Source organism: Tenrec ecaudatus, chromosome 18, assembly GCF_050624435.1.
Source record: "Tenrec ecaudatus isolate mTenEca1 chromosome 18, mTenEca1.hap1, whole genome shotgun sequence".
Classification (NCBI taxonomy): domain Eukaryota; kingdom Metazoa; phylum Chordata; class Mammalia; order Afrosoricida; family Tenrecidae; genus Tenrec; species Tenrec ecaudatus.
Genome location: NC_134547.1, coordinates 70871349 through 70893033, shown reverse-complemented (window position 1 = coordinate 70893033; position 21685 = coordinate 70871349). Strand labels below are relative to the sequence as shown.

Sequence of the window (21685 nt, the reverse complement as noted above, 5' to 3'; positions counted from 1 at the left end):
TTGTGGATCCAAGCAAAATGAAATCCTAGACAACTTCAGTCTCTACCCTCGTTAGGATGATGTTGCTGATTGGACCAGTTGTGAGGAACTTTCTTTCAGTTGAAGTTTGAGCCATACTGAAGGTGGCCCTCTGCTCACTAAAAATCCGTCTCCTCCTGTCACCACCAGGGGTCAGGGTGGCATCGTGGTTATGCATTGGGCTGTGATCCGCATGGTTGGCAGCTTGAAACCAACAGCAGCTCAGCGGGAGAAGAATTGGGCTTTCTAGTCCCGTAAATATTTCCAGCTTCGGAAACCCACCCAGGGGATCGCTATGAGCCAGCACTGACTCAATGGCAGGGAGTTTGATGTTTTATTGTGACTTTCTCCACCAGCCCTGCACAGTCCTGAGTTTGAGTGCTTCATTGAACTTCTCTCTGCTTTCCCTTTTAAACGGTTTCGTTCTTACTCCCTCATATATTATCCCAGGGACTTTCACTTCCCCGTTCGCAACCGACCCTAACCCCTGTTGTCCAATGTACATTTTCCAGGTCTGCTCTGTTCCCAGGTTTTACCTTCTCCGCAGCTTCACCTGGCTAGCAGAACCTGGAAGCTTGGGACACCTCCTGACTTGGCTTGTTGACACACACCCAAATTCAATGCGCCAAGTATTCCTAATCTTCAGTGTTGTGCCGTGGGGAAGATAGACGGGTGTGTGAACCCCAGATCAAGCTTCTTTCTGGCCAAGGTCTCTGCCATGTGGAGACCCCTGGGGGCAAAGTCACCATCAGAATGTCTGACCAGGAGGCAAAAATCTTCAACTGAAGACTTGGAGGATAAGCAAGGAGAATACGTAAAATACATAAAATTCAAAGTCATTGGACAGGATAGCAGTGAGATTCACTTCAAGGTGAAAGTAACAACACATTTCAAGGAACTCAAAGAATCCTACTGTCACAGACAGGGAATTCCAATCAACTCACTCAGGTTTCTCTTTGAAGGCCAGAGACTTACTGATACGCAGACTCCAAAAGAACTGGGAATGGAGGAAGAGGATGTGATGGAAGTTTATCAGGAGCAAATGGGGTCATTCACCAGTTTGGACATGAGGGGGTACCACACAAAAAACAATGTCATTTGCTTTTTTGATGTGACAGGGATAGTATATTTGGAGTTTGTTACACCAGCTCAGACTGTTAATCACGCTTTCTCTTTAGAGGCTCTGAAAAGATAGCATAAAAATGTGCGACAAGAAAAGACCTGATTTGTGGCAGACAAGGGACTGATTTTGCCACCATGACAATGCACCTGCTCAGGCAGCCATCTCAGTGCGCCAGTTTTTGGCAAAAAAACAGCATGCTTCTCTTGCCCCACGCACCTGACCTCACTCCATGCAACTTCTTTTTGTTTCTGAGAATACAGTGGGAGATGAAAGGACAGGGATTTGACGACATAGAAGAGGTGAAGAAAAAACCGAGGGAGGTGCTGTCAGCCATCCGAACAGATAAGTTTGAAAATGTTCCCAAGAATGGAATCACAGATTTCACAAACATATTAAGTATAACAAAGGGTACTTAGAAGGCAGTACATTTGCTTTGTTAAAACAAATTAAATACATAGCTTTGAAAAAAATCTGGATTTGGGGGGACACCCCCTTATATTCATTTAATTCTTTTCTTTTCCCTTAATCCTGTTCTTATTTTTTAAAATAGTCCTTTTGTACTGTGGTGTTGAAAATGGAATTGAAAACTGGCGCCTCTCTTGCCAACATCTGGCATTTCAAATCCTAGTGCTTGTCCATCCGTGCTGTTCTCCTTGTGCTGGCTTGTGGGGATCAAGCCTCAGCCCCCTTCATAATACCCTCCCTTCTTAACAAGGACATGGGTGCACAGAGAGGTCACCTTGTCCAGGACTGTGCATTTGTAGGTTTGTGGGATAAATCAGACTGACCATTGCAAGTGGTCACATTGATTTTCCAGCTGTCCCTGAAGTTACAGATTATGACACTCTCAGGGGGAGATGGAAGCTTCTCAGAGAACTGAGCTGTGGGAAAGTGACCTTTTTACTTAACTTTGGAAGCGACTTTGAAAATCTGAGAGTCTGGAATAGAAGAAGAGGAGCATCCGGCTGGAGGCATGGTGACAACGGTGAAGAGTAGTAACTAGTTTCAAAGATGGCTTCACTGAAGACACCAAGCATTTTAAGACGGAGATGAAAATCCTGTCAGAAGATCCCAGGAAAGTTCTAAATGTCATTAGCAATTAATAAAGCTGTTCAAGCAGCGGCATATCCTACAGAACTTTTTGTTGTCGTTGTTATTTGCTCTTTTTTATGTCATTACTACTTTGGGGCCTGGGATATGGGTTTTAAATGGACGTTGTCTATGCCAGCTTCATTAAAACAAACAAAAATATTTGTTTTCAAAAAGGGAGTCCTGAGTTCAAGACCACCAGCCGCTCTGCACGCGCGAGACGCCCGGTCTCTACTCCAGTAGACAGTGGCAGTCTCGGAAGCCCACAGGGGGCGCTGTGAGCCAGCCCTGACTCGATAGCCCTGGGAAGATGGTCTCGTAGCTTCCGGCTGAAGCCACCGGGACGATCTGAACTGCTGTCATCCTATGCCTGTCTCCACATGTGGCATCTCGAGACCCCTGTAGCTGAGCATTTACAATCACAACATGACAGTACTGCAAGAGAGATCTCGCTCTGACTCTTGACAGCCCCTCTAAAATTAAGCCGGAAATTAATGACTTCTGGAGGGTCAAAACCAAGAACAAAGAAAACCTAGTGCTATGTACTGTGTCACAGCTCAAAAAACCTTTGCTGAACCCCCATAGTCCTGGACAGAATCTCCAGAGCAGCAGAAAATGAGCAAATCTTGGGCACCCGTGTCCTTCGAGGACGTGGCTGTGGAGCTCACCCAGGAGGAGTGGCGGCACATGGGCCCTGCCCAGAGGACCCTCTATAGGGAGGTGATGCTGGAGAACTACAGCCACCTCCTTTCAGTGGGATATTGTACTGCCAAACCAGAGGTGATCTTTAAGTTAGAACAGGGAGAAGAGCCATGGTCCTTAAAGGAAGACTTCACAAAGCAGAGCTACCTGGTACATCAAGAAATTCACCTAAAAGAGAAACTCTACAGATATGAATTAGATACATATTTCTGCAACAAAAAGTCAGTGCTCAGTGTACATCAGCAAAATGATACAGGACAGAAGTTCTTAGAATGTGGTGGGTGTAGGAAACCAGAGTATCAGAATGAACACCACGTACAACACCAGAGGATCCACTCAGGGAAGAAGCCTGACGGATGTAAGGAACAACGGGATTCCTTTTGTTGGAAGTCACATGGTAGAACTCATATGTGGACCAAATTCAATGAATGTCATAAATGTGGAAAATATTTTTGCTGGAAGTCAAATGCCAGTGAGCATCTAGAAAGATTTAAGAATTTTGCTCACAAAGAGCACCAGATGGATGGTACAGAGAAGAGACTCTATCAATGTAATGAATGTGGGAAAGTGCTCTCAAGGAGTTCTGCCTTTAGAACACATCAGATAATCCACACAGGGGACAAGCCTCATAAGTGTCGTGAATGTGGGAAAACCTTCTCCCAGAAGGCACACCTCAGAACACATCAGAGAATTCACACAAAGGAGAAGCCCTTTGAATGTAAGGACTGCGGGAAAGCATTTTCCCAAAAGCCACACCTCAAGGCACATCAGAGAACACACACAGGGGAGAAACCGTACAAATGTAATGAGTGTGGCAAAGGATTTGCTGATGATTCCAGCTTCAGAGTACATAAGAGGTGGATGTAATGAGTGTGGGAAAGCTTTCGATATGAAGGGGAATCTCATTATACACCTAAGAATTCATACAAGGGAAAAACCCTTTGAATGTCAGGAATGTGGGAAATCTTTCTACCGCAAGGACCACTTCCGTATGTATCAGGTAGTTCACACAGGAGAGAACCCCTATAAATGTAATGAATGTGGGAGAATGTTCTCTCTCAAAATGCAAAAAAAAAAAAAAGGGAGTCCTGGCTCTGCCTTCAGCATGTCCTTCACAATCCCTCTCCCACAAAGACTGGCGTTTTCACGCTCTGTTCCATCTGCCTGGAACACTGTCTATTACCTTCCCTTGAGACATTCCATCTTATCCTTCAGATCCCAATGTAATCATCCTGAGTGGGTCCCTTGAGTGATCCAAACTTAACATGCTCAGCTGCTAACCAAAAGTCGGTGGTTCAAGACTATCCAGAGCCGAACTATGTTGACCCCCCACCTCCCCTGAAGAATGTAAGACAGAGGACGACACTGAAGATATAGCCCAGGGTGAGTCGCCAGTCTCTCCAGACCTCATGGGGTGAACTAAGAGGGAAAGAGAGAGAGTGGACCTCATCATGGCCTACCAAGCCCCAGGGACGACATCCTGCTCAGAGCAGCCAATGCACAGAGAAGACTGTAGGGCAGGCCCCGCCACAAGACATGACACTCCCTCACTGACCCATAGCGTTACGGGGGACAGCACTGGAGACACTGCTGAAAGTGTGCCTGGTCTGCCCATGCACAGCAGGGTGAAACTCATAGGGAGCGCAACAGGGCAACAAGGGGAGCAAAGAAACAAAGTTCCCTGAGAATTCTGACTCGGGACAGGGCCTGGCACCTCATCAGATGTGGGAAACAGAAAGGTTATTCCCAAGTTGTCGTCCCCTCCCCCATATTATATGCCAAACCTAAGGTGCTGCTTGCTAGCACATGGTCAATGACTATACACTTGGAGGGCAACTGCTTAAAGGTTGTCTCCCTGAGGGTTATCAGTCATCTAGAGCAATCAGACCCTATAGTCTGTCCCACCCTAGGTGGGGCCCACTCCTTTCTGATAAGGATAATGGATTGGTACCCCGAAGGAGAGCCCAAAGGCAAGGTCAAGACAACTCAGGGAGGACCAAGGTTAGGCTGCCATCTTGAATCTAGCATTCACCCATCTTCTTGTCACGCGTGTACCCCTAGTCCCTCCCCTTCCTATTGCATGTACACCCCTCACTCATCCGCTCTTGTTGCACATATGCCTATTGTACAACTCCTTCCTGGTACCCATGTGGTTACCTATAATTTGGGGGGCTTGCATGTACAACTCCTTCCTGGTACCCATGTGGTTACCTATAATTTGGGGGGCTTGCATGTCCCCTAAGTGCAGGGGTGTCAAACTGGCAGCCTACAGGCCACATGCAGCCCCAGAGGTAATTTTTTTGTGCCCACGATGCTCTGAAATAAAATGTAATGAGGGAATTGTGTGTGCGGTATTGCCTCTATCTCCCCTAAGTGCTATTTTCTTCATAACAATTATTTTTCTATTTTCATTTTATTTCAGAGCATCGTGGACCACAAAAAATCACCTCAGGGGCCGCATACTGCCCTCAGGCTGCCAGTTTGACACCCCTACCTAAGTGTATACAGCCATGATTGGAACTGTATTCACGCTCTGCACGGACCTGGCTACTGCACCTGGGAGGTAGCCATCTGGGAGGTGAGCAATTGCATGCTTTATCTTGTCTGATTTCTCTTTAATTTTATTCCTCAATTGCACAACCACCCTTTGGACCCATTCCATTGAGTGAAATGAATCTGTAAGTACAAAGTTTTACAATATGTATACATTTATCTTATACATGATAAGGCAAAAGCCTCTTGCTCAAAATATTGGATTCACCAAGGTGTATATTGAGAAGAACAATACTTTGAGTTTCCCAACTCCAAGTCTAACAATTAAGCTAGATGCCCACTGAGTGAAAGAATAATAGGTATAATTAATAGTCACTTATAAGAGCTTAATCCCACTTTTGTCCTACTTTCCAGAAATGGAAAAGGACTCAGTTACAGCAAGGAACACTGTTTCCAATCCTCAACTTTCAGTAGCATTGAAGAAGGATCTGAGCCAGTCGTCAGCTGATCGTTAAATGTAATTTGAGGCCTTTAATCAAAAGCCCATTTAAAACATGAGGAATAGTGCCGTTCAGAAGGGTCCTGTTTCCATCCACTGACTTGTGTGGATGCAGATCTCAGTGACACATCTATAAGGAAACAAAAACGAAACCCAGAACAGAATTGATGCCAAGCCCTTTCTTAGTCTGACAATGAGTAACATTCGCCCACAGGCCCATGAACAAATAGGGGAGGAAAAGCCCAACTGTCATATTCCAAGTTTATTTTTTGTTTGAAAATTAGATAGATAGATAGATAGATAGATAGATAGATAGATAGATAGATAGATAGATAGATAGATAGATCATAGTGTTGGGGGCACTGCCAACCAAAAGATTAGCAGTACAACAAACCCAGCAGGAGCAGAAAGACTTGGGAATCTACCCTCATAAAATCACAGCCTAGAAACCCCTCTGTGAGTCAAAGGCAATGGGTTAAAAATGAGGATAACTCAATGGGAGAGAAATTTGACACTGAAAGTCTGTTGGTCGCAAGGGATAAAAACGAAATTTCAATCTATATGTATATACACACATTTTCACTTCAGGGAAGTGTGATGAGAAGCCAGGAAAAACTTTCAAGCATAAAATATATTAAATAGAGTAAAATTCTGGGCAAGAAGTGAGATGAAATAGTGAGTGCAAGAAGTTTTTAAAAATGTGAAATTCCAACTATTTAAAAAAACGTTTAAATTCTTCAAAAAACGTGCTGAAGAGTGATCTAATAGTTGGTCTTAAAAAATATCAATATTGAGGAAGATGGCGTCCTCGGAGCAGGCAGAGCCGCCGAGCCAGCCAAGCGCTACTCCAGGAAGTGAAAATGTGCTGCTTCGAGAGCCGCTGATTGCCACAGCAGTGAAGTTTCTACAGAATTCCCGGGTCCACCAGAGCCCTCTTGCGACCAGGAGAGCATTCCTTAAGAAGAAAGGGCTGACAGATGAAGAGATCGATGTGGCTTTCCAGCAGTCGGGCACCGCTGCTGAAGAGCCCTTGTCCTTGGGCCCAGCCACACAGGTGGTTCCTGTCCAGCCCCCTCACCTCCTGCCTCCTCCGGCATACAGCCCAGCAGGCTCCCGATGGAGGGATTACGGGGCACTTGCCATCATCATGGCAGGAATGGCGTTCGGCTTCCACCAGCTCTACAAGAAGTACCTGCTCCCACTCATCGTGGGCAGCAGAGAGGACAGGAAGCAACTGGAGCGGAGGGAGGCGAGCCTCTCGGAGCTGAGTGGCAGCGTGGCCCAGACAGTGACGCAGGTCCAGACGACACTAGCCTCTGTCCAGGAGCTGCTCGTCCAGCAACAGCAGAAAGTCCAGGAGCTCGCCCAGGAACTGGCCACTGCCAAGGCCACCACATCGACCAACTGGATCCTGGAGTCCCAGAACATAAATGAGCTCAAGTCAGAAATCAACTCCTTGAAGGGCCTGCTTTTAAACCGGAGGCAGTTCCCACCCTCTCAGTCACCATCTGCTCCCAAGATCCCCTCCTGGCAGATCCCAGTGAAGTCCCCGGCTCCACTCGCCCGTCAGCAACGAGTCCGCGTCCGTCCTCCCCTGTCAAGGAGGGTCACAGCCCGGAGGGCTCCATGTACCACCTGCTGGGCCCCGCCGAGGAGGGTGCGGGGCTGCTGGACGTGCAGGGCCAGGTGCGCATGGAGGTGCAGGGTGAGGAGGAGCAGCGCGAAGAGGAGGACGAAGAGGACGACGACGTCGGCCACGGCGGCGAGGAGGACTGCCTGGGCGTGCAGCGGGAGGATCGCCGGGGTGGTGACAGGCAAATCAACGAGCAGGTGGATAAGCTCCGGCGGCCGGAGGGCGCCAGCAATGAGCACGAGCGAGCGGGACTAGGCCCCAGTCCGCCGCTCCGCCCTCACCCGCCCCGCGGGACTGTCAGCCGGTTACGTGCACCCTGGGGTGCAGAGCTGCCCTCGCCCCGTGGGTGGCCGCTGCTGTGTGATCACATTTCTGCCTGCCCCCCTCTCATCGCCCTGTCGGCCCGCTAGCCCAGCCCAGCCCACCTCAGCTTCTTCCAAGCGGGACCAGCCTTTGACCTCTGCGTGCCCAGCTGGAGGCCCAGAAACCACTGTGCTCAAGCCCCTGGCCCAGCTCCTCCCAGCGTCTTGTCCAGGGTCTGTCTGCCAAGTGGCTTCACCGTAACACCACCTTAGCACTACGCATGACAAGAGGAAGTTGGATCACCTGACTCCAGCACCTTGGTGGAGACAGCTGCAGCTGCTCCCAGCCCCCTACCCCTAACCGGGCCTGACACCCCTCCCTCCCCCCACCCCGGGCGCCTCTCTCTTGGCACCAGGGACCTGTGCCCAGAAGTGAAGGCCTGCCCCTGCTGAGGCTCCCAGGCTCTGCAGCCAGGCCCTACCCAGCCAGTGCACCCTGCCCTCTCTGCTCAGCTCCCGCCGTGCCCGTGGTCCTCCTAGGAAATGAAATCACACCACTCCCTGACTGCCCGCGCTTGCTGCATCGTGGCCTCAGCTGACCAGTGGCGAGATGTGGCCCTCAGCCCACCGCAGGAGCCGGCCTCAGGGCCTTCTGACAGCTGTGTCTGTCTTCCGACCAGAAACATGTTCATTTGTGTGATCATGTATAGATGCGAAATATAAGATATGACTGTATATACTTGTAATAAATATGAGTTACCGCTATTTAAAAAAATATATATCAATATTGATAATATGCTAGCTTTTCAAGACTTTGCAATGCCTTAAACGTCTGATACAACATTTAGGTGTCAGTGTTAAAAAATGCCCCAGGAAAACATCATTTAAAATTAACACCCCCCCCAAAAATGCAATTATTTCTGCAGTAATGGGCAAAATTATGTTTGAAGACTCTTGATTGAGATGATTTAAAGAAAAGATCTCTGTTCTTCAGGAAAAAATATCCAGCAGAATAATACATATATGTGTTTGTATTAATAAACAGGTAGTGTCATCTTGCCCAACAGCACCTGGTTGATGGCTTTTCCAGGGCAATAAGGGGGCATACACCCAATTTACCAATGTACCAACTGAATGCAGCCCAGTTCATGGAGGCCAGATGTTCGAGTCAGTCCGAGGCTCTCAAGTCCTGTTGTGGGTGAGAACAGTGACCCTGCTGAGTACGTTCCTGTTTACCTGCTATACACACGCCTTCCCACGGAGCCCCCAGGTGGTGCACACAGCGCATCAGCCCAGCTGCCAACTGAAAGGCTGGCCAGTCAAGTCCATCCAGAGGCACCTCAGAAGAATCACCTGACCATCTGCTTCCTCTTGGTTAATCAGTCACTGAAAACCCTGTGAAGCTGAATGCCACTGGACATACACATGGGGTCTCTACAGGTAGGATTAGACTCAAAGGCGGCTGGCGTTAGTAGTGGTAGCCCCCTACCCCACCACCCCGCTCACACTCAAGTTCTTGGACCTCAATGCCCCCCAGTACTTGTGCAAATACTCATGAAGGCCTCCAACACCCGGTCTTTCCATTCTTCTTCCCCTTCCACTTGTCCTCCAAGACTCAAACCAAGTGCCACCTGCAGAAGAAAAGCCTTCCAACAGTCCCAACGCCCCTCTGTGGGACACACCCTGATGGGAGAGCCCGCATCTCTAGAGAACAGGGATTACACTGTCAGACACCTCGTGGCATGGAACAGATCGGAAGACATGATGCTCAACAGAATTAGATGATCTCAAAGAGTTAAGGATTTCCTGACAACCATGATCATAAAAACATGGCCAGAAAAAGGGTTTTCACACCAAAGAAAAAGATTTGGATGGCTATGTTGTGGCAGGGGTGGGGTGGGGGTGGAGGCAAGAAGAAGGAAGAGAGAGATAGGGAAGGAAAGAAAGTGGGAGGGGGGAAAAGAGAAAGAGCCACAGACCCAGGGGTTTCCAGTGATCCTGTCCCCATTCTGATGTGGTGGGCTGTACAGTTATCTTTGGCATGTTTTTCTTTGTATGTGTTTTATAAAAGGGAACAAATTAAATTAAATATAAATAATTTTAAAAGAAGAAGCAGCAACCTTCCATGGTCTACACAATCACCAGAATGGGGTCAGCACCCCTCTTTAGGGTGCCCATATCCCCTTGGCTCCCTACCTCCAACCCTACTTCATTGTGTTGAGAGTGGAATAGGGAGGGGAATCTCCTGAAGACTTGCTAGGAAATGTTGATTCCTTGCGTCACTGCAAGAGAGTTCAATCAGGGACTTGGCCCAGCAGCCCAGAAAGCTGTCTGTTTAAGAAGCACCACAGCTGATGCATTGTAGGTGGTACAGTGGCACCCACCAGATGAAAAGTCAGTTTTGAGGGTCAATTATAAAATGCTGGCATCCATGAGGAGGCAATTCTGAAACAACTCCCATCCTGTATTCAACTCACCTCCCAGAGCTCTGCACTAACCCCGGGCCCGCAGTCCTCCCCAGCCCTCCAGCCACCCAGAGAGAGGCCCATCCCTGGTATTTTTACTGGTATTTTACTTCCACAAGGCTCTGTGGTTCAGTTGTGTTTGTCTTTCAGTCACCCATGCACTCCTTGGCATTGCCCTGTCTCCTATGCTCCCTTCTCCCAAGACTATCTATTGCCTTCATCTTATTCTTGGGGACCTGGGGGTGTGGTGAAGCAAGGTGTCTCTGGGAATGGCAAGAGGGCGTGAGAAGTCAGGAGGCATGTGGTCTAGCCTCGGGATGGATTGTGTCAAAGAACACTAGATTTGGCAGAACAGCCATGGTTGAGTTGCTGATCCCCCGGAGTGTTCATCCAGTGAGGATGCCATTGTACAAGCACGACAAGCAGGAGAGGGGGACAGGATGAACCCACCCAAGAGCCTTTGTGAAGCAATCATCATCTGGCCATGAATGGAGAAAAGTGGGTGGTCAGACTGGTCTGACCGAGCACAGATGTTGCTGGAGATGAAAAACCCACTTCTGGCATGCCTCAAGTCGGTTCCAATTCACAGGGACCCCAGGCATCAAGAAAGAGCTGAGCTCCACAGGCTTTGCTGTGGCTTCTTTCTGGAAGTACTAGATCAGCAAACAGGCTTTTCTTCTGAGGCGTCTCTGGGTGAACCTTTTGGTGAGCAACTGAGCATGTTAATGTCACCACTTCAGGGACTCTCTGGACAATGCTGTTTCAGATAAAAATAGGTCATCCCCATAACAGCATCCTAGTAGCCAGGCATATACATTTGGGACTTAGCAGCCTAGGGTTGAGAGTTTAAGCCAACAGAACGGAAGCGTTCACTTAGAGTAAGGACATAGATACACAAGGGGGGAAAGACTGAAATTTGAATCTTGGGCTTTACCCAATTAGGAGCTGGAAGAAAAATAATCATAAAACCCAAGGGAAGAAAATCGGGGAGAAGGGAAAGGAGAAGGTAAACAAGGAGGTGATAGAGTGGAGGGCTAAGTAGGTGAGTGGAATGTCTTGTTAGTTCATGGATAAAGTGTTCTACTGTGGTGGGGGGAAGGGTCAAAATAACTATCAGTAACAGAAATTTAAATAATTGATCACTAAAGGGGAAATCCACCCCTCTCTGTTGCTCTGACCTACCGTGGTGTCATGTGTCACAGTGATGCTGGAAGCTATGTCACCTGTATTTCAAATAACAACAGGGTCACCCAAGGTGGTAAACAAGTTTCAGGAGAGCTAATAGACTACACATTTTTTTTTTTAAAAAGGAAGTGGTGGTCTGCTTCGGGTTGATTAAACCCATTGCCACTGAGTCAGTTGTGACTCATAGTGACCCTGTACAGGGCTTCTGTTACTGTAAATCTTTAAAGAAGCAGAGAGCCGCGTCTATCTTCTGCAGGGCCACTGGTGGGTTTGAACTGTCAACCTTACAGTTAGCAGCCCAACATTTACCCGACACTACCAGAGTCACTGCCATTGGGTGGATTCTGATGTGTAGCGATCTTATAGGGTGGAAGAGCCCGCTTCTGAGGGTTTGCAGGGCTGTAAATCTTTACGGGAACAGAAAACCTCACTTTCTCCCGAGGAGAGGCTGGTGGGTTCTATACATGACAATGATTAAAATGGGAATTCCAGAACACTTCCTTGAGCTCACGTGAAACCAATTGAGGTAGTTAGTTTATTGTGCCAACCGACCGATAAACATATTTGGGGTTAATTGAAGGGCAGAGGGATAAATGACTCAGTGAACCTCGCCTTTTTAGTTCTTGGGTCTCTTGCCTTCTAATGGTCAGACCAGGGTATAGCTGCCTTAGCGGTTCCCTGCTTCAGCTTGCAAGTCTGACTTCCTGCAAGACATCCCCAAGGAGAAGCCAAATGGACCTACCCCGATGCAACCCTGGGAGCTGGAGCAGCCGTGTGGAGACCCCTGCCAGCACTGAGATGCTTACATGTTCACTGACTCGGCTTTCCTCCTGCAGTGTCATAGTGTGCATTTTGTGAGATGGAGGAGGACTTTGTGGATTGGCATCGGACATATGGGCTAATGTTGGACTTGTGGGCTTGGGCAGCACTGGGTTGGAATGTTTTCTTGATGTGCACTTGTCCTTTATATAAAACTATCTCTTATATGAGTTTCTGTGGATTTGTTTCTCTAAAGTACTCAGACTAACACACCTATGCATAGACCAAGAGGTTCAAACTGCTTGATCTAAAATCAGGAAAGGTGGGCCCCAGGACTGTAGCCTTTTACTGGACTTACTCAATCTGTGTACTGAGAAAGTAAGCCCAGAAGCTGGATGGCATGAAGAAGAGCATAGAATCCAGATGAAAAGATAGCTTATTAAAAACCTGTGATTCACTGCTAACATAACCTTGATTTCGCAAACCAGAGAGGACCTGAAGCATTTAACTGATGAAGGTCAAAGGCTACAGTCTTCAGCATGGATTATATCTTAACATTAAAAAAAATCCTCACCAAAAAGCAACATCATGAAAAACAGAAAAGAGTAGCGTTATCGAGGATTTCCTTGTCCTTGACTCCACAGTCAATGCTCAGGGAGACAGCAGGCAAGAAATCAAATGGTGTCCTTCTGTTGCACAAGACCCCTGTAAAGAATTAAAGAGCAAAAGTGTTACTTTGAGGACTAAGGTGCACCTGTCCCAAGCCATGGTCTTTTTCCACTGCCTCCTATGGGTATGAAAGATGGACAGTACATAAAGAAGACCAGAGGATGCGCTTGAATTGTGGTGTCAAAAAAGAGTATTGAATATAGCCCGGACTGCCAGAAGAACAAGAAAATTGTCTTGAAATAAGTACAGTCAGACAAAGCAGGTGCATAAGCAAATGTGGTGAAGAAAGCTGATAGTGCCCGGATATCAAAAGATATAGTCTGGGGTCTTATCGACTTGAAGATAAACAAGCTGCCATCTAACTGAGAAACAACAAAGCCCACATGGAAGAAGCACACCAGCCTATGACATCACGAGGCATCGAAGGGATCAGGTACGAGGCATCAAAGACCAAAAAATCATAGCATTGTGAATGAGGGGGAGTGCAGAGTGGGGACCCAGGGCCCATCTGTAGGCAATCAGACATCCCCTTGCAGAAGGGTCGCAGGGAGGAGAGGAGCCAGTCAGGGTGTAGTGTAGCAATGATGAAACATGCAATTTTCCTCTAGTTCTTGAATGCTTCTTCTCCCGCCCCCCTTCCACTATCATGATCCCAATTCTACTTTACAAATCCGGCAGGACTGGAAGATGTACACTGGTACAGATAGGAACTGGAAACACAGGGAATCCGGGACAGATGAACCCTCAGGACCAGTGGTGAGAGTGGCGATACCGGGAGGGTGGAGAGAAGGTGAGGGAGAAAGGGGGAACAGATTACAAGGATCTACATATAACCTCCTTCCTGGGAGATGGACAACAGAAAGTGGGTGAAGGGAAATGTCGGACGGTGTAAGATATGATCATTTAATAATTTATAAATTATCAAGGGTTCATGGGGGAGGGGGAGCAGGGAGGGAGGGGTGAGTGGGGAGGGACGGTGAAAATGAGAAGCTGATACCAAGGGCTCAAGTAGAACGCAAATGTTTTGAGAATGAGGACGGCAACAAATGTACAAAAGTGCTCGACACAATGGATGGATGGATGGATTGTGGTAAGAGCTGTATGAGCCCCCAATAAAGTGATTTTTTTAAAGGAGGGTCTAAACAAATGGCCCCTTTGAATGTGTCTTACATAACGGAATAAGGAGCCCTAGTGGTGTAGTGGTTACTGGTTGAGCTGCACTCCCCTAGGTCGGCAGCTTAAAACCATCAGTCACTCTGTGGGAGAAAGATGAGGTTTCCTACTCCTGTCTGGAAAACCCACGGGGCCAGTTCTACCCCGCCCTGCAGGGTTGCCATGAGTTGAAATCAGCTTGATGGCACTGAGATTGGTTTTGGCTTTTTACATACCTGAGCCCTGAGTGACACATGGGCCAAGAGTGCATCGAGTATCATCATTTGCTTGGTTCCCTAGAGGGACTGTGAGTCGGAATAGACAACAACACCACTGTTAACATGCACAGCACTACCTTGGGGGGTGCAGCTGTATCGGAATAAAGGAGGGGACTTCAGAGTACCTTGTGGGAAAATGCGATTGAAAGAGGATGGAGTTATATCATGAACTTTTTGATGCCCCTCGGTGTGCACACTGCTTTTGAAGAACTACCTCCTAAGTGGTCCTTATAAACAAGGAGGAAGGGGGAGCGAGAGAAAAAGGATTTAATTCGGATGTTGTGCATCACCTGTTAATATTACGCTGTACCACCCGGCTCTCTGAGGGAGGGAAAAACATTTGGGTATACTTGCGAGTTAGGAAGAGACCACTAAACATTGATGCATGCATAATGAGAATGACTAAAATACGCCTGCATAACATCACCCTGGCAGTTAGAAGAGAAACAAAATGAAGTAATTGGATCCTAGAAATTAGCACAAGCCGACTCTCAGTTTTCAATGCAGCTAATTGAAAACCACTTATTATTCATATCTCTCCGTCCCTGCTGGTTGTGAGGATGTGGGAGGAAGGTCCCACAGGCCAGGGCTTCATCGTGAGATGGCGGGACAAGAGGGCGTGTTCGTGCGAGTCTTTCTAAGGCAGTTGTTCCTAGACTTTTACCCACAATGACATCAGCATCCTGGTGCCCTCTACGAGTGCTCCCACGGTCAAGGTCATCTGATTTTCTATCGCTCAGACAACCCAGAAATGAGAATGAGTTCTCATTATTTCTCGTGCAAGCTTTTTAAATGATGTTGTTGCGAGGCACCATTGAATTGATTTCAACTCCAAGAAGCCCCCATACACAACAGAGCGAAGCCCTGCCAGGTCCTGGACCAGCTTCAGCATTGTTGCTGCTTCAGCATCCCTCTTGTTACAGCCACGGTGCCAATTCGTCTCATTGGATATCACTTTATTGCGATAGAACTCCCATATCATAAAACCCCTCTATTGGAAATGTACAACCCAATGGGTTTTAGTATTCAGCGTCATAAACCATCCTATTGTCTCACCTCAAAAGGAATCCCCCTCCCAGTTGATTTACCCCAAGCCACCTTCCCCTTCCCCCAGCCCTAGGCAAACACTAGCCAATGTTATATCTCTACGGGTTTGCGTATGCTTGGGATATACTAGAAATAATATGACACGTGAACCTTGGTGGCTGGTTTCTTTTCTTTTTGTTGGTAAACCTTTTTTTGTTTAATCATTTTATTAGGGGCTCATACAACTCTTATCACAATCCATACATGCATCAATTGGGTAAAGCACATTTGTACATTCATTGCCCTCATCATTCTCAAAGCATTTGCTCTACATTGAAGCCCCTGGCATCAGGTCCTCCTTTTCCTCCTCCCTCCCTGCTCCCCCATCCCTCATGAACCCTTGATAATTTATAAATTATTATTTTGTCATACCTTTCCCTGTCCAACGTCTCCCTTCACCCACTTCTCTGTTGTCTGTCCTCCAGGGAGGAGGTCACATGTAGATCCTTGTAATCAGTTCCCCCTTTCCAACCCACCTTCCCTCCACCCTCCCAGTATCACCACTCATACCACTGGTCCTGAAGGGATCATCCACCCTGGATTCCCTGTGTTTCCAGTTCCTATCTGTACCAGTGTACATCCTCTGGTCTATCCAGACTTGCCAGGTAGAATTGGGATTATGATAGTGGGGGAGGAGGAAGCATTTAGGAACTAAAGGAAAGTTGTATGCTTCATCGTTGCTACATCACACCCTGACTGGCTCGTCTCCTCCCTGAGACCCTTCTGTAGGGCGATGTCCAGTGGCCTACAAATGGGCTTTGGGTCTCTACTCCGGACTCCCCACCTCATTCACTATGGTAAGATTTTTTTGTTCTGATGATGCCTGATACCTACCTGATCCCTTCAGCACCTCATGATCACACAGGTTGGTGTGCTTCTTCCATGTGGGCTTTGTTGCTTCTGAGCTAGATGGCCGCTTGCTTACCTTCAAGCCTTTAAGACCCCAAGTGCTATATCTTTTGATAGTCAGGCACCTTCAGCTTTCTTCACCACATTTGCTTATTCACCCACTCTTTCTTTGGCCATTGTGTCAGGAAGGTGAGCATCATAGAATGCCAATTTAATATAATAAAGTATTCCTGCATTGGAAGAGTACTTGAGTGGAGGCCCAATGTCCTTCTGCTACCTAAACCTATAAATATGTGCACATAGATCGATTTCCCCATCCTCATATATAAATATATTTGCATATGTGCATGCCTTCATTTAGACCTCTATAAATGCTCTTTGCCTCCTAGCTCTTTCCTCTATTTCCTTTGACTTTCCTCTTGTCCCACTATCATGCTCAGTCTTCTTATGGATTTCAGTAATTCCTCTTGGTTACATTACCCTTGATCACATCCTACCAAACCTCTTACACCCTCCTCACCACTGATTTGGATCACTTGTTGTTCCCTTGTCCCTGGGTTTGTTAACACCACTACCTTTCCCCCACCTCTCCCTGTCCCATGTCCCCCCTGAACTGTTGATCCCGTTGTTTTCTCTTCCAGATTGTTCATCCAGCCTACCTTATTTAGACAGATCTGCAGAGATAATAACATACACAAAAACAAGACAGAGCAAAACCAAGCAACAATATACAATGACAAAAAATAAACCACAACAAGAAAGAAAAGCTTGTAGTTAGTTCAAGGGTTGTTTGTTGGCCTTTAAGAGTGTTTTCCAGCCCAGTCTGTTGGGGCACCATGCCCTGGCCCCAAAGTGGTGGCTGGTTTCTTTTCGTCAGCAAAATGGTGTCAAGAGACTCACCCATGTCAGAGCATGCCTCAGAACTGGATCCTTTTTATGTGTGTGTATAAAGTTGGTGCTGCGGTGTCTCCCACTCACGGCCCCTAGCATAGCAGAGAAGGAGACACTGCCTGGTCTGGCACCCTCTTCTCTGCTATATGTTTGAGATCACGCTCATGGCTACCGTGTTCGTTCACTCCATGGATGAACGGTCCCCTTCCTGTTGGCTGACTCTACTTTACCAAATGTTATGTGCCTTTGTAACTACTTGTCTTTCCTGATTATGTGTCAAAAGTAAATAAACCAAAGTTCACACTCTTTGCTTGCATGCATCAGCTGGTGGACATTTGGGCTCCCCCCACCCCACCCCTACACACTGCCTTTTTTAATATGACTCACATTACTATGAATATATGTGTGCTTCCAAAAATTTGTGGGGAAATGCCATTATCTTGAAATTCTATCTTTCCGTGAACTTTTTGAAGTGCCCTTGTCTACAAGTTTTGCTTGTATAATATTGGATCTTATCTAAGGCAAGAACAGCAAATACCTACTCAAAAGGAATCTTTTGGAGGGGTGGGGTACCAGAATCACCACATATTCCTTCATTCGGAACACCTCTGTGCAGACAGGATTCAAACCTCCATAGTCCATGTGTGTAATCCCCTTGCTATATGTCCCTCTGAGCCTCGTGATTAGAAAAGTGAAGTTATCCCTTAACTTCAAGTAGAGTACTGTACCATCAGAAAGATGGGACTTATGACTCCTCTCGGTTGTCCGCAAACATTCTGCCCCAAGGGGGTGGCTCAGAAGAGAGTTTATTTCTAACTGTAGCAGGAGGCTGCCCCAAGGGTACAGAGCAGTCTTCTCAGATGCTCGAGTCCCAACAAGATTAAAGTGATGGAAAGGGGTGCTCTGTGAATTATGGGGGTCTGCATGGTGCTTCATCCCTCTGATAGACTTTTCCCGTTTTGTTCTGCCTACTGAACAGTCCCAGTACATACATAAGACCTTCCTTGCAGATCCATCTCCTTTTCCCTCTCAATACCGATGTAGCCACAACTTCTCCGCTCCTCAGATATATGGTACATACTTCTCTATCCTTACTCCTTCCACCAAAAGTCCCCTTTCTAGAATGCATGCTTTAAGAAGCCTGGCGCTTCTGCCTGGTGGTGATGGGAAATCTGTCCGTAAATACTGGTGATGGCTGCAGGACACAGCTAGGGTACCTGACCTCACCGAATCACATGTGGATGGAAACTATGTTGAGCAACCACCAAATGGAATGTTATTTATACTTTATAACAATGAACTGCTGCAACAACACCATATATATAAATATCTATCTATCTATATATATATGTAGAGAGAGAGAGATGTCAAAAATTCATGGGAAAAATCCTTAAATTCCTTTTTGAAGTGTGTGTGTGTGTGTGTGTGTGTGTGTGTGTGTGTTAGGAGTCCTAGTAGTGCAGTGGATAAACACTCAGCTGCTAATCAAATGGTTAACAGTTCCAACCCATCATCTATTCCATAGAAGAAGATGATAGAAACTCTACAGAGCAGTTCAAATCTGTTCTCTGGGGTCACTATGAGTCAGAATCAACTCTACAGTGTGTGCGCTCTGTCGCACACACACACACAAATGGTTTCAAAAATATTGTGTAAGGAGTCTATTATCTTTTCATTCTGTTTTCCATGGACTTTCTAATGGCCCCTCGTGTGTGTGTGTGTGTGTGTGTGTGTGTGTGTGTGTGTGTGTGTGTGAAGTGCAGGTCATCCAGATTGTGGGATGAAGGAAGCAACCCTGCTCCACAAAGTCACGCACAGACCCAACTCCCTCTATCTTGTCGCTCCACACTCCCTAAGGTACTGTATCCATCAACATCGGTGAAACTGGGTCATTGGCCAAGCTAAGCTGTAGATCACGGGGAGGGGAAAGGAGGGCAAGTGATTCTCTTTCAAACATGTGATACAAAAACCACAACTCCCACTCAAACTGCATTGCGAAATCTTATCTTAGACACATGGGCACATTCCGCTTCAGAGGAGGCAACTCAGTGAATTTTCACCCTTCATGGCTACTTGCCAATAAAGCTCTATATGATCATTGAAGAACTGAACAATACATCTTGAGTAACTACCAGCAGTCTTCCACAAAGCACACATTGGTTTTGTTGGTTGGTGTGATGTGTCCTTTGGCCTGCACCAAGAATCCCTTTTTACGCAAGGAAATTGCATCTGGCATATTCTGTAGCAATCATTCTGAGACTGGATCCCATCCAATGAGAGGCTGGACAGCGACCTCCTAAACCGCCACCATGTGAATGGGGCGAATGGGGGCTTTGTGGGTGAGATTAAATTAATGTTTTTGAGACAACTAACAGCCCTGGATTATCCAGTGGTAGCTCAATCACAGGCATCAGAATATCCTCACTGGAGAGAACCAGTAGGAGTGAGAGAAGTCCCCTGCTGAGAGTGGGAGGAGAGGGGGTTTGAATAAGCCATGCTGGTGGTTTTGAAGAGGGAGGAAAGGCTATGAGAAAGGAATGCAAAGAAAACTGCTTCCAAATCTAGAAAAGGCTAAGAAATAGATTCTTCCCAAGAGCCTCCGGAAGGAATCAGACCAGCCGACACCTTGGTTCCAGCCCAGAGAGCCCCATTTAGCCCTCTGATGTCCAGAAGTGTAAGAGAACAGGATGGTTGCTTGCAAACCATCTGGTTTGCAGTGTTTGTTACAGCCGCCATTGGAAACTATTCGCTCATAGTGACCCTATAGAACAGAGTAGAGCTGCCCCTACGGGTTTCCGAGGCGGTAAGTCTTCACACAGGAGACGGACACATCTTTCTCCCACCAAGCACCTGGTGGGTCCAAACTGCCAAGCTTTTGGGTAGCAATTGAGGGCTTAGCCCCTGTGCCACCCGGGTTCAGGAAACAAACACACCATAGAAAAAAGCTGTCATGGAGTTGATTCTGACTTATGGCAACCCCATGTACGTCAGGGCAGAACTCCAACTGATAGGGCCTTCTTCACGGGCTGTGGATTTTTGGAAGTAGCTCACTTGGCTTTTCCTCAGAGGCACCTCTGGGTCCATTTATCCCATCAACTTCTAACTGTTTGCATTTAACTATTTGCAGATCCAGTTGCTCCTAATATTTCATACCAGGGTAGATACTACTCCCGTGTGGGTCAGTCCAAGTAGATCACTTCCCAGCTCCCATGATTAAGGTGGGATCACATGATCCATGCCTGTCCAATGAGAGTCTTTCCTGGGAATTTTGCTCAAACTAACAGGGGAAACCATCTTTCTCGGGGATCCAAGCTCTAAGAGAGTTGTTGGCTTGTGGCATCAAAAAAAAAAAAAACTCCATCTTGTTGCCACAGGGTGAGGTCCGCTGGGCAGAGGCACAGGAGCTAAGAGATGGGGAAGGCACTGCTCTGACCATGTGTAAAACTATGGAACTAGACCCACCTTTCCACCTTCTGCTTAGAGGAGACAGTCATCAGTCACCTCAATCTTAGTTTTCGTCAATTGGGGATGGAGCCCTGTGTTTTGCAATCCCAAGAGTTTACGGGAATATAGCTGGTGTCATATTTGTCAGTCCCTGAAGAGTGGGGAAAAGTAAAAGTGGCCCGTAACAGTCTCAGGGGCTCCCTTTGGTCCTCCCAGAAGAGTTTCAATGGCTTGAGCCCTGAACAGAGAGCCCTTGTCCAGGCCACTCAGAATAGCTTCCTGCTGTACTCGGCACAATCGAAACACTTCGCTTAATCAGCACTGAGAGACTCGTGTGACACTAATGCACTCTTTCAACCTCTCTGGAAAAAAAGAAAAGAAAGAAATGCCACTGACCCAGATAGGATGCTTGATAATTGTGAGTAAATGCTATAAACGCTCATAATGGAATGTTAAGAGGCATAATTGCCAAATAAATGAAATATAAACACTCATTATGTTACTTGGAGGGTTCTGTAATATATAATGGGGAAACACATTTTATCAAATGCACTGTAAGTAATAAATGCTCATTTCCTTTTCTAAAACAAAGCAATTCTTGCAACCATCAACCACCATTTAAATGTCGTTCTAGGTTGGAGCATTTGTTTCCTCTTTGAATGTTTTTTTCTTCATTAGCGAAAGGAAAGAGGCCTAGCCAGGGCTGAGAGCAGTGGTTCTCAACCTGTGGGTCACAACCCCTTTGGGGGTCAAACAACCCTTTCGCAGGGGTCACCCGATTCATAAAAGTAGCAAAATGACAGTGATGAAGTAGCAATGGAAATAATTTTATGGTTGGGTGGGGGGAGGTCACCACCACATGAGGTCACGGCATCAGGAAGGTGGAGAACCACTGGCTTAGCGTTTGTAGGAGGACAGAGGATCAGATGTAGAGGAGTTTGGACTCAGAGTTCTTGACTTTGAGGCCCAGCTTCTGATCTAGTAATGTTGCCATTGGGCAAGTCACGTTCATCTCATCTGGTTTCCTGAGGGGTAGCATGGGACTCTG

At 46.9% G+C, this 21685-nt stretch overlaps 1 protein-coding gene and 2 pseudogenes across 1 annotated transcript in view; all 3 read left to right on the top strand.

Annotated features, from left to right (window-relative positions):
* The first annotated feature begins 771 nt into the window (after positions 1-771).
* LOC142431789 (small ubiquitin-related modifier 1-B pseudogene) lies at positions 772-6154 on the top strand (annotated as a pseudogene).
* The window catches only part of SDR42E1 (short chain dehydrogenase/reductase family 42E, member 1), a 33623-nt gene continuing 17299 nt past the window's right edge, over positions 5362-21685 (top strand). The window contains exon 1 of the mRNA XM_075536950.1: positions 5362-5510. The gene's annotated coding sequence lies outside the window, so the exon portion shown is untranslated. The remainder of the gene's footprint in view (positions 5511-21685) is intronic.
* On the top strand, positions 6383-8634 carry LOC142431409 (peroxisomal membrane protein PEX14 pseudogene; annotated as a pseudogene).